The following is a 13,334-nucleotide window of genomic DNA, read 5'->3' as shown; positions in this document are numbered from 1 at the left end:
CGCAAACACAACTGGAATCTGTGAGAATTATTAATTTCCTGGAGGAAGAGACCTCAACATAAAAATTCTCTGATGCTCATGGGCAGGAGGCTGTACACAGAGCCAGCATATACTTCAGCCATAGTCGGGTGCTTCAGGCACTTGGAGAATTTGATTTTGGATTCTCCCTTCCCTGTGCTGGGTAATTGGATTCCTTACTGCATTCAGTTCCCTCAGAGCATGTGCACTTCAGCTCTACCCTCCCAGGTCCTGTCTTGCCGCTGCAATCCTTATCTTGTCTGTTAATTGATCACTGACCACCTCACTGCCTGCCTCTCTCTGGAGGATCACTGTTTATTCTCAAATAGCAATCTCCTTCTCCCCCACTCACAGCTACTCTTCATCTGCTAAGACAGTCTTCACAAGAAGCAGGCCTGTTTCCACCTTTGGTTCGGAACACTACGTAAAAAAATGAGATTTTTTTTCATTGTCTGCACATAAGCTTTATAATAAATGTGCAAGTCAGGGCCGAAAATTACTGAAAAAAGGTCACATTAAAAAAAAAGGGATCAATGAATTTCCAAATTTCAATGAGATAAGCAGACACTGCTTTAAACAGAGACAGTACTTGTGTTTGTGGTTCCAGCCCTGAAAGTAGCAGCCCAGGTCCAAGCGCAGACTTCACAGGTGTCTGCTTCTTTTGTCAGACTCTGTTCTTTCCCTCTGCCTAAGTTTTAAAGTTTTCAGAAAAGTATTGTTTGAAGTTTTCCTTTTGCCAACTTTCTGCAGCCAGAAAGTCAGTGGGAGACAGAGAGACCCATAAAAGGTAATAGCTAAATAAGTAACATGCAGAAATTCCTCACACTCACCTCTGTATTGGCAAGGGAAGATGCAGCTGACAAGAGAAGATGCAGCTGACATGGATTAGCTGAGCATGAGTTTAAGCTAAAAGCTTTGTAGATAATTAACAAAACCCCCAAACTAATTCAGTTGATCTATTCCTTTGTGTTTTCTTGACTCGCAAGTGAGGACCTGTTGCTGTTGCCTTTTTTTTTTTCTGTTCCCAGTAGAAAATTACTAAACAGTAACTAATAATACCAAAAATCTTGTTGCCTCATGGGGCTTCTCTCTGCAACATTATGTCACTCATTGCAGTGTGCAGGAAACAGAAAAAGGTTATCTTTATTTCTGCGTAGTCCGGGCTGGGTGAAACTGAAGTCACACAAACCTGCAGAGTGAAAGAAAGGGACAGGGTGAAAAACATTCTCCTGCTCTCTTCACTTTCCCTTTGCAGCAGAGGAAGAAAATGTTTTGTTTCCATGTGGAATATTTTTCAGATATTTCTTTGTCAAGAGTGAATTTGAGCTTAGGAAAAGCTTAATTCACTTCCCCAGATCAGCTGCAATTCTCCAGTGCACCTTGGTCCACTTAAGCCTGGGTTAAGTCATCTCTTCCCTCTTCTATCATGTGCATAGTTCAGGCCCTGTCCTCCCTAGGTAGAACAGAATAATTTAAGTTATTAAATTCACGCACTCCAGGATCCAGCAAATTCCTCTGTCTTTTCCAATTCCTGTACATCTTCCAGAACCAAGAGCTGTTTTAACCCTTCCTATCCTTCCTAGCAGCCTGGGCTGCACCTGTCAGAAACAGAGACCTTGAGTCCATAAAATCCCTCTCTCTATGCAGACAGCTCTGCTTGAGTGCTTATCTTTATTGCAGGCGATGGATGAAGAACAGTGCTGTTCTCTCTGCTCTGCTGAATGTAGGAGTCTTTCTGTCATATTGCCAAGCCTGGAGGGGGAAAAAAAAGAAAAGATGAGTTCTGCAACTCAAGGGGACAAATTATATTTAGTTGGAAATTCTGGGTTCCCTGGGGCAAATAATCTCTTCTTTCTCATTTCACCCAGCTCTAAAATGGGCATAACATACCTTATCCATGTAGAACGGAGATGTATGATTCCACAGCAGAGAGGAGAGGTTTGTTCCTGCCAACTGTATAAATATGTAGATTCAAAACTATTTCTGGATACTCTAAAGAATCTTTTTGAGGATGTACAACAGATCATGGATTAATCAAACTTGTTTTGAGGATTCTGTTTTTGGAAAGGGACACTCTCCTATGCAGCCACCCATGCTGTAGGCTTATGAAGTGTCTGAAATAGCCAATGAGTCAGGTGTCTTAGTGAGGGTCCTGACGTTCACATGGAGTTGAGGCTGACCCATCTTTCACATTGAGAAACCTCCACAGGTCCCAGCTGGTACACGCAGAAGAAACACAGACAGCTTTTGCAGCCTAAAACTCTAGACTTTATATTTTCTATGGTTTAGAAAAATTATAAATGAGTCACAGCCCAATGCTGCAGCATGCATAGTATGTACGATGGCAAAATATTTCTTTTCTACAGTTAGCGTTGCACTGAGAGGCTCACCCTTTCTCTTGAATCATCCAGCCACTCTTAAAGCAAAGCTGTCAAGAGAGAGAGGTTGTCAGAATCACCTGGTGTAGCAATTTCTATGTCCGTGTTGGAGTGGAGGAACCTGAAGCATCTAAGTGTCCATCTTAATATATTCCAGGAGGGTTTAGAGCATAAGCTGAATTCTGAAAAGCAATGACATGATTAGCAAGCTTCCAAGAATTATCTCATAATAATGCCCCCACTCATGCAGACTGCTCTCTGATTTAATAACAAAATTGTATCAATTAATGCATTTTTTCCTATGTCTAGTCATGTTGGGTCTTTCAGTCTACAGAGGACTCATTAGTCCAGCCAAGCTGAAGTTCACAAGAATTGCTCTCAGCCTTGTTTACTCTGTGTTGATAAATGGATCAGGGTCACTGCAGTTAGTTATGTTCCCTTAGTTTGTCTTATTAAAACTGCCAGCAGTTTGAGGTGATGCTTACAGGGGCTGGAAACAGCTACAAAACAAAATCTTATGTTGTCACTGACAAACACGTGTGTTAAGCAAGAGGTATTTCTTCATGGTGTAGCATTGCTGAAGGTTCAGATTGACACAACACTGGTTCTTGCTTCTTCCCTCACTCTAATCTGGACTTCTTGACCATTCTTGTGGACATTTTAACCCACTGGAGGTGAGGATTTCTGGGTAACGTAGCATTCTTCCTAGCAAACCCTTGAAGGATACAAAGGATTGAACCAGCTGCTCTGAGAAAATATGAGCTGTCTCTGATACATATGTTTTGTGGGGAAACAGGCTGAGTCGAGCCTATTATCTGTCTGCTTTTTGTTTGTGTAGGCAGTGGGACTGGCCCACATCTACAACAACACCATCACTAATGAAGTAAGCAAGGAGAGATTTGTAGGGAGAGATGACAACCCTGGTTAAAGCAACTGATAAGAAGCAAAGACCAGGAATTTCTTGGGCTTGAAACTGAAGAAGCAACATTCCAGCTAGCAAAGATGGGTAAAACTTGCTTTGCAGCTTGGGCTGAATTGTGATTATCAGCTTGATGTTTGGTGAGGCAAGGGTATATGGTACCTATGAAAATGAAAGAGGTGTTAACAGAAGTGGCAAGTTAATAATTTCTGTGTCACAGAGACAGATGGAAATTGCTTTAACTGTAGCATAGAAAAGTTGTGACATAAAATCAGCATCTCCATTGTGCTGTAATTTTGAGAATGAAGCAGAGGTAGGAATTTGACATCCAAAGCTCATCTTTTGAAGGTGTATTGTGGAATGCCTTTGAAGATCAAGACTAAGAAGTCAAACAGAGCGTGGTTGCATTGTGAGAAATGTTCTCCCACTGGCTGTTTCTGTCTTTCACTGAGTGTCTGCATGAATATGCTGTGGTGCACAGTGGTTGATGGGTTTCCCCCACATACTTTCCACAGGGGCATTTGGTGCCTTGGATAGAACAGATCACGTTCTGGAATGAGTACATGTAGGATGCAAGGCTTTGATGGTTTCTTTTGGATGGGAATGGGGCTCTTATTCTATGGGGTATGTACATGTGTCAGCAAGTTTTAAATCTATTGCTTTGGCATGGCCCAGCTCTGCTTGGGATATGTTTGCCATGAGAAATTTTGCTTCTAATAAAGTATTTTGTGAGGCAAGGGCAATTTGGAAAGTTCAAAGGGAAAGTTTGAGGACAATTTCTCTCAAATGATCATCAACTAGCAAAGACTGTAGTTTCAGGATATTCTGGACAGACTCTATTCTAGTTTGAAATGTGATAACTGAGTGTGCTGTTAATAGGGTTCTTCTTTATTATATCGTAGTGCATTTTGCATATGTTCTTCAGGAGGCTCATTTACATTTGTGATCTCTGTCTGTGGAAGAGTTACCTTGTTCGCTGAATGTTTAGGGGCTGGTATTGTGCTTATCAAGAGTATTCTCTTCACTGCCAATCTGATAGTGTCTGGGGGTTTGGCTGAATATTACACATTTCAGGGAGTGTTTTGGGTGGTTGCTATGTTTCTGAAGTCAGGTCCGCTAGTCTTTGGTTTTTTTCAATCTATAAATTTATTTTTAGGCTGCCATTGTCAAGGTGGAATTGGTGTCTGGGAATCATCCAGAGAAAATTGGTTGCTTTTTTGACCTGTGAATGACTACTGGGAATAGCAGAAATGTAGCCCTAACAGAAGGGTGTTACTGAACATTTGTAAACCACCTTTCTCCTGAGAGCACAGGTCAAGGCCTGCGATACTGGCTTTACCCCTCATGTAACAAAAAACTCTTCCCTTAGATAGGTTTCAGTCACCAGTGTTTCTGTCCAAGGCTGCACTTTTGCAACAGCATGAGAATGACACCTTCAAATGAATTCACTGAAGAGTCATGAACTCAGTAGTAAATCAGTCCTGGTCAGAAAGCCACCTTGTGTTGCATGCACTGTTGTTGTCTAGAGCCCTGCCATAGTCATTTGGCCAAATAACTCCCTCTGGTAAGCTGTGGTCTCAAGGCATATCATAAACATCAGTCAGGTAAAGGCTGTGTGGAAAACATGGCTGTGGACAGCTCCAGGGAGGCTGGATCAATAGCACAGCTAGTCAAAAATGGGTGGAGAAGAGGGAAAAACTGACAAATATCTGCTTTCAATTTAGTTTGTTTGAGATTGTGACTTTATGTTTGTCAAAATAGTCTGCCTCTGGGCAATAGACCCCACTGTTTCTCTTTCATGCATTGTGTGGTTAGAAAGTCATGGTTATCTCAGTACCAAATGCCCATCACTTCACCCATGGGGGGAGAGCAAATGCATTGATGTGAGAGTGGTATGGAACTGACAGACAAGGTAGAAACTGCAAACTGTTCTGAAACTTCTGTTCTGCATTGTAGGCATTGGAATGATCTATTGTTCTAAATGATAGATTTGTCTTCTTTTGTGTTATTAATGATAACTTTTAGAAGTGCAACAGGTTCAGCCAGAATCATGAATCTGTATCTAAATCTTTCTTAAATGAACTCAAATCACATCCAGAAGTTTACTCAAGAAAGAACTAATGTGAATTGATAGCATCATACCCAAAAATTGAAGGGGAACCATTTAAGCAGATTTAAGACCTTTATGGTGACTTTCATTTCTTTTTTCCTGGTGGCTGCAGTCACAGACAGCTCACATTTGGAACATAGTAACTGGTACCAGACAACTGTAACAAACATCTCTAGTTTTAGTTTTCTCTCCCATTTTATTCTACAACTAGTTCTAAAGCTTAGACCTGCACTGGAATCCAGGGGACACTTGTACCAAATAAAATGATTCTCAATTGATTTATATTTTTCCCATACTAAAAGTGAATCTGGATTGCTCTTGATGTTTTGGTGGCTGTGATGCTGGGAGCACATGCTCTTTCTATGAAAAGCACTAAAATTGAAATAACCATATGGGTGAGCTTGGTTAGAGCTGATAGCTATGAGTTTTGTGAATGAGATTAAGAAGGACACTCAGGATGAACATACTGCACTGAAAAATCCTTTCCTGTTTTAGTAACAACTCTGGAAAAGCAATAAGGAAGCAATTTAGAGCAATTATTGCATTTGTATTAGCTTTTCTCAAAATGGGTTTTCTCTTGTATATCTTACCTGCTCTAGAGGTTTAAAATAGAGCACTTTATATGGTACATTTTCTTCCTGATTTGCAGGTCAGGATAATTTTCTGGCTATTGTTCTGATTACTTTAAATTATAAACATAGAAGCTTTTATTCTTTGTCTCAGAACAATGCATTCCATAGAAAATAGAGCTCTGACAGTTTGAAACATTTAAAAGACCCATACAGCATCACCCCAAAATAGTAATAATGTTAATATTAAAAATAGTAATAATAAAGATTATTCTCTTAAATATATTCTGAATTTTGAGTCTTAAATCTTCCCTGAGGCACAAAGTTGCAAAAGCTGCTGTGATAACTAAAATAGAGGGGTTTCTCTTGCTTGTGTTTCTCTTTTAATTGATTGTTCCCAGGAAGGAATGACAACAATTTACAAGAGTCACTTTGCATGCAATAAAGAGAGAGAGAGAATCTCTCTCTCTTTATCAGGGTAAATAGTATTTTTTGAGAGTTCTGGTCTGGCATTTTCCCTTTGTGTCTTCAGAAAGCCAGCATGTGAAACCTCTTTCCTAATGGAAAAATATATATGTATATATATACCACATACTCCCTGACTTGATCAATAGAAGAGTTTGGGAGGGAGGAGGTTTTTGTGGGGTTTCTTTTGTTTGTTTTGGGGGGGTTTTTTGTGGGTTTTTTTTTTTTTTGGAAATGTGCAAATTCTATTTTTTATTGAAAATACATCTAAGGTGTCAGAATTTATATGAAATAATATCTGTAATAATCAACTCAGGAATGGCCAGCCTTAATATACACTGTCATTGAAAGGACCATCCACTGGATTTATTGGATTGCCATCCATAAAAAACTAGTTTACCTTGTAGGAAAAAAGAAATGCTGGTACGTGGCCCCAAAGGTGGCTATTTCTGGGGTTCTTCTCCACAAGGAAGAGGTTATTCTTCCCTTGATCCCTGAACATCTCCTGCCGACTCACTGCCTTTTCCAGCAGACTTTCCTGCCTATGTTTCCCACAGCTTCTTCTGCTGTTGATGGGAAAAGACATGTTCAACTACATGGTTGAATCCTTCTGAACTTGCTCAAGAAATGCAGCACAAATGTGAAAAACCCTTATACACAGTCTGATGTAACTTGATAGAATAAAGCTGCTATGGTCAATTCACTACAGAGTAATTTTTCAGCTCTAGCTCTTTTGCCACTTCTCATCTTAAGGGCAATAAATCAAAACAGAAACATGAATTGAGGGATCTTTCTCCTTGACAGAAGGACATAGGAAACCCAAGGAAGTGTGGTCTGTACACTTACACGAGGATGCTGGAAGCTGTTTCCTGGATGTGATATACAGACAGATCACAGGAAAAGAATGAATGTGGCATCTTGTGGTTACAGACTTGATACAAGAAGGAACAGGAACTGCCTCAAACCTCATTGCTGGAGATTTCTACAAAGATATGAAATGATCATGAAAAAGGAGGCTTGGATGGCCAGGCTATCTAATCCACCACAGAGCAATTAGTGCATTGTGATGCCTGAGGAAATTCCTGTTGGAGATACAACTGTGCCGACAGGCAGAAAGCAAATTTCCTGTAAGCACAAGTGAAGGCATTCGCATTCAGTGGTTCACTTTTGTTCAATGCAGAGGTGGGTGTGCAGTTTGCAGATGGGCCCATTTGAGTCCTGAAGCTCTCAGAAGGTGGAGAAGTACTCCTCCCATGTGAACAAGAAAATGAGACACTGCATCTCCATGAGAAACAGCCTCTAACTCGACAGCTCCATTATTGACTTCTCACACAGAAGTGGTGCTCCACCATGGGAAGAAAGAGACAATGAAGGTGGTTTATTTGCTGTCTGCTGTGGGCAGAAAAGTGCTCCCTCTTGGGCAGGGCTGTCAGGTGAATGGTCACTACAGTTGCAGGACAGGAAAGAGCAGGAGGAGATGGCAGCTGGCTTCAAAATTGCAGTGAGGGGTTACATCTGCTAGAAAGGTGCTGTGGTAGAGTGGCCATGGCACATGGAGCACTGCACTGCTGAGCTTCCTGGCAGGCAACAGAGAAGTCTCATGCAGTATATTTGGGAGGAGATCATAAAGGACCATTCTATTCCCAGAAGTAAAACAGCAGGAAAGGTCTGCAAGACTCCAGATGTAAAGTCTCACCTTGCTAGTCCTAAGCACTGAGAATGTGTCTTAAAATGGACATCTGTAAACTTTGAATTGTTCTAGGAGGAGTTTTTCTTGGTTTTGTCAAAAATTTTAGCTAATCCTATGTCCTCTGTTGTTTTCACAGGATTGTTGCTCATATGCAATTGTTTCTACTTCTTTATGTAATTACATGTAATCTGCTGGGGGAAAAATGGTGCATATAATTCATTAATATTATATACAGATTATATTCTGATAATGCTGGCATTCACTTCCTGGTACACAGGTGTAAAATAAGACACCAAGATGTACCTAGAACAGATCATCACCATCCTTAATTCTTTCTACTGACATCATCCACTGACCAACCCGCTTTCCAAACTTTTCTCTTTGTGCCCAAAAAGAGTCTCTGAAACCTGCTTTTCAGTCCTTCTTACAGAGTGAAATTAATGCCCAGTGCTAAGGATACTCGATTTTCCCTAATCTCTCAGAAGAAAAGTGTTTCATTAGTGATGTTGTAATGTCTTTTGCCTGTGGTTTTAATTTCTCTGAGTTATTTTCCCCAAGCTGGAGACCTGGGGACAAACAAGCTCTTTGTTAAGAAGCAGCACCATTGATCCCAGGACTGCTTAGGCATCCCTGAATAATGTGTCAAAGAAAGGTTAGTTTTCTGTCCAAAATTCCACATTATTCAATAGCTGGAAAGACAAAGGGGAGAGGAAAGCAACACCCCTCTTTTTGAAGAGCCAAAGGAAATAATACTGAGAAAGTATTTTATATTCTTTTTTCCCCTGATGTGTCAAATTCTTATTTACTGCTGAGGAAAGAACATGCACAGGTAACTAACTGTATGCTGCACTTGGATGAACCCCAATCCCAAAGCTCTAGAAACCATTATCAACCCAGGTTTATGAGCTCATTCTGCCCTTTTACCTTCAAACTGCTCTGCCTCCTTGCTCTTTCCTGCCGCTTGTTTGTTTCTAAACCAGCAACCAGGAGATTAGAAACAAATGGTATGCAAAAGGTGACCTTTGGAAATGAAGAACCTTTGCAAAATGAATGCCTCCTGTTCTCTTCTGACAAGGCATCTTACTTCCAGTGTGTTTACAGACTGTATTGTCACTCTCTAGCACAGAATTTGACAGCAGTGGTGAGGAGCACTCCTTGGGGTCGTGCACTTTGCAACAGCAAATACCTCATGCCTGAAGCAAAACCAAAATAAATCCTAAAGCCACCTCTTGCACATTTATTCCTGCAACCTCATGACTAGGGAAGTGAAGCACAAGCTTGGGAGACAGCAGCCTGGCAGGAGCTGTAGCATCCTATAACACTGCAGCCTCTGAGCTCTCTCAAAATCAGTAGGGGATGAGTTTTTAAGGTCAGTGCCTTTGAAGATGTGAAGGGAGCATTCTCAAGTCTTTCTTCTACAGTCTCTGGGTAATTAGAGGTTAGTCAGCTAATCTGAGTGTGAGGTTCCTGTATTGCTCAACTCGTTTCAGTAAGGAAAATGTCTTGATTCTACTTGTAATATTGTGTAAGCTCTGGTGGTCCATTACCTCTTCAGCTCAGCCCATGATTTTGACTACCTCAGTCCCAGAAAGAACTGCAGAAAAAATATAATTTAAGTTAGTTTAATCTTTTTTTGCAAAGAAATTCACTGCTCTGTCATTCTCTGCTCCTCCTCCGTGAGATGGGCAGAAAGCACTTTGTAGTGGTCATAAATACAGTATATTGCTTTTAGAGGTAACGTTGCTCCTCCTCATTTTCTGTGAAAGAGATCCATCTCATGATGAAAATCAGATAAATCAGCCCATAATTCTTGTTTAATCTTTCCTCCCCAATGTCCAGAGAGATGCAAAATGAGCAAGAGGATGATTTTTTTAATGCTCAGGACTTATGGGTGCTAAAAAGTCAAGACACACATTGAAATTCTGAAGAAATGCCTGCTCACGCAGTAAATTTACAGAAAGTATACCTTAAAGGCACAGTGTTTTATTTCGCCAATAATCCCTTTCCAAGCAGCACCAAAGAATGAAAAGGTGTACTTCATAATCATTATTTGTTGCAGAAAAGTAACAAAACCAGAGATACTTGATCTTCAGGTTTTGAATTTCTTTTCTGTCAGAAAGAAGACATGTCTTCAAGCTGATTCTGAACAAAATATTGCATTTATGCTCTGAAAAGGCAGAATACTTAAACAACTGCATGTTGCCTCAGCCAGCTGTTGTGCTGAGAGAACTGAGCAGCAGGCATTTGGGACTGCTCTGTTTCAACCAGAAAAAGGAACATCTGACACTCAGAAAACATGTCTGGTTTGCTTGGGCATTTGAAATATTTTTACTGAAAGAGAAGAACAGAGACATTGGGTGAAAAACAGGCTAGTACTGATGCTGTGAATGAAGCTGATCCCTGTACTAAATTGGAATTGGTTCTTTGGGATGTAAAGACTCCATGTAGAGCCTTCAACATCCACTTCTTTTAGCCCACATCGTAATGACATGAAGTTACCACTTGATGGCTCCTTGTCAGTTTAGATGGATGGAATGAGTTGATGGGTCTCGACCAGTCCCCCGCAGTGCGTGCAGGATCTCTGCAGACTCACCACCAGCAAAAGGACTGTGAAGCTGTGAGAAAAGAGCCCCTCAGACTCCTCTTTTTCACTGAACCAGAACACCATGATGCAGTCTGTCACTGCTTTCACTGTCCAATCTGTGGGTTTCCTTTCTGGAGCTGCCTGCCCCAAAACTTTCAGTATTACAACCAGATGCAAACACAAGCAGCAACAACAGCAGCAGTTTGATAGCTTCCTTGACTTTTGTACATCAAATTCCAGAGGTGGGGGAGGAGTGAGAGGGGAAAAAAAACCCACTGGAAATAAATACCCCTATGAAGAAATTACAACATCAAAATGCAATTCCCTCCTCATGTTTTTCTTAGAAAGCAGCTCAGTTCCATCTGGCTGTGGGCCTGCAGCCAACGCTTGCTGCAGAAGAACTAAGACATTCAAATGTAAATAAATAAATAATTAAATAAATAAATAAGGAATAATATACCAAGTGGCTCCTGCACCCATCTCTAGAGCAAGGCTCTCAAAGCAGATATTGTTCTGAGCCAGCTTTGCACCCCCATGCAAACATTAATCTTGCTTAGGCTGACAGAATTGCAAATAAAGCCACGTTGCACATGCATTCAAGAGAGAGGGAGGCAAAAGGAGAGGATCAGTCAGATGACACAGAACAACCAAGGTTTTGTTCTCAGCGATGAGTGAGTGGAGCAGCATACATGGGGAGATACATGCTTGTTGCGGTGATGATTATTTATTTATTTCCACCACTAACAAGCTCTAAACAATGGTGTACTCTTCAATTGCAGGCTGAGAAAATGCGAAAAGCCACTGGAAAGAAGTGTTTAGACATTGGCAAAATCTCCAAATATTATTTCCTCTTTAAAAGGTAAAGAAAAAAAATTAAAGGGAAAAAAAAAAGAAAACAAAAGGAGGGATTCATTTATTTCTAGCATCTGTAGCAATATTCCAAGTTGCCAAAAGAACACAAAGCTCATACAAAGACAGTCACTGCTTCTGCATCCTAGAAGTGTGCTCTGGCCATGGGTGTCAAAAATGACTAGGGATTTTAATCATTTCTGATTAATGAATTCTGACACAAAACTCCCTAAAATTTCTTGCTACACGTGCTGTACTGAGATGTGGAGGTTTACTTCATGATGTGGAGGAGAAAACCCAAAATGCAAGTATTTTGAGCCACCTTCCCAAAACAACTTGACCTTTCATCCTGAAATTATCTGAGCAAGGAATTGAACTCAAAACTCTCTCCTCATTCCCATTTCAGTCAGGCTTAATGGGAATTCTCTCTGTTGTGAATGTAGAATCATGGCCAAATCAAAAGCTGACACATAGCTGAGTGAGGAAGGAAGCCCTAGTGGTGTGTAACTCCTGGCAATAAACCTGAGGGATATCCATGGGATAACATTTATATGACACAATAAGAATGCCATAGTGAAGCGCTCTTTCTACTAAAGAGTTTCCTACCACCCTGCTTGAGTCCTTCCAAAAGCTGGCACTAGAGAAACAGCTGGAAAAAATGGCAGAGACGAGAGCCAGAGCAGGCAAGGGAAATATATCCTACACAATTCCTGCTGGTATATGCACAGAAGCAGTTGGGTGTTGAGAAAGGACTCCATCCCATTTTTACCTACCTCAAATCAGGATTAGGAGCTGATTCTCATCTTGGTTTGAGAGGTCAGAGAAGAGGGTGAAGTGGGAAATGAGAGACAACCAATCTGATGTGACATTGCTAAGGTATCTGTCCTTAATCTTTGGCCCAGTTGTTTGGACAGCAAATCTGGCTTCTTGCAAGTAGAGCCTCTGGCCAAATACAACCCATAGTTTATTCTCTTGAAGGACTTGGGAAAACAAAATGAAATCAGAGCAATATAGGATTATGTCACAGATTGAAAATAACACCTAAAGGTAAACAAAACATTCATCTAAAGGTTAGATGGATTAATACATGTTTTCATATACTTCTGGGAAATTAACTTAATGTCTAAGAGTAAGGGTAAATTTGGACATTGTCTCTGCTTCAAATGAAAACCAACCTTATTTAACCACTTCCTCTTAATATTCACAATGTCAGCATCAGCTAGTTAAGGGATTTGTAAGTGTGTGCTTCACCGGTTTTTTTAATATTTTTATTTCTTGGGGTCAGCTGAGTGAGAAGATATGTAGCACCACCACAGCTGTAACTGCCAAACCCATGAAATGTCTCCATCAACCACAGTTAGATCTGTCATTGATAAAGGCAGCTGAAGGAGGTGTCCTGAATGCAGTCAGATAAGTGCAGAACCAGTCAGTGATAGGAAGGAAGGGTGGGATCCCAAGCTGTCACCAGTTATCAGAGCAGCTAGTCCAAGCAAGGCACCAGCCCTCCAGCTGCCAAGCACCCATGACTTCAGGATGGCCTTGTGCCTTTGAGCATGTCCCTGCTGACAGCCAAGCTTTCCTGCACTCACTGGGGAAGAGGGGCAAAACTGCAGAGGCTTTATGGGGGAAAAAATCTTGGAGCTGGGATTTCTGACAGATTTCCAACAGGATAAAAACATGACAAATTTTCACCATCTCTAGATACAGCCCATGGTGAATGTTCCACAGGGGGATGGGGGAAGGAGGAAGATG

Source organism: Haemorhous mexicanus, chromosome 8, assembly GCF_027477595.1.
Source record: "Haemorhous mexicanus isolate bHaeMex1 chromosome 8, bHaeMex1.pri, whole genome shotgun sequence".
NCBI lineage: Eukaryota > Metazoa > Chordata > Aves > Passeriformes > Fringillidae > Haemorhous > Haemorhous mexicanus.
This window is presented reverse-complemented; position numbering follows the sequence as displayed.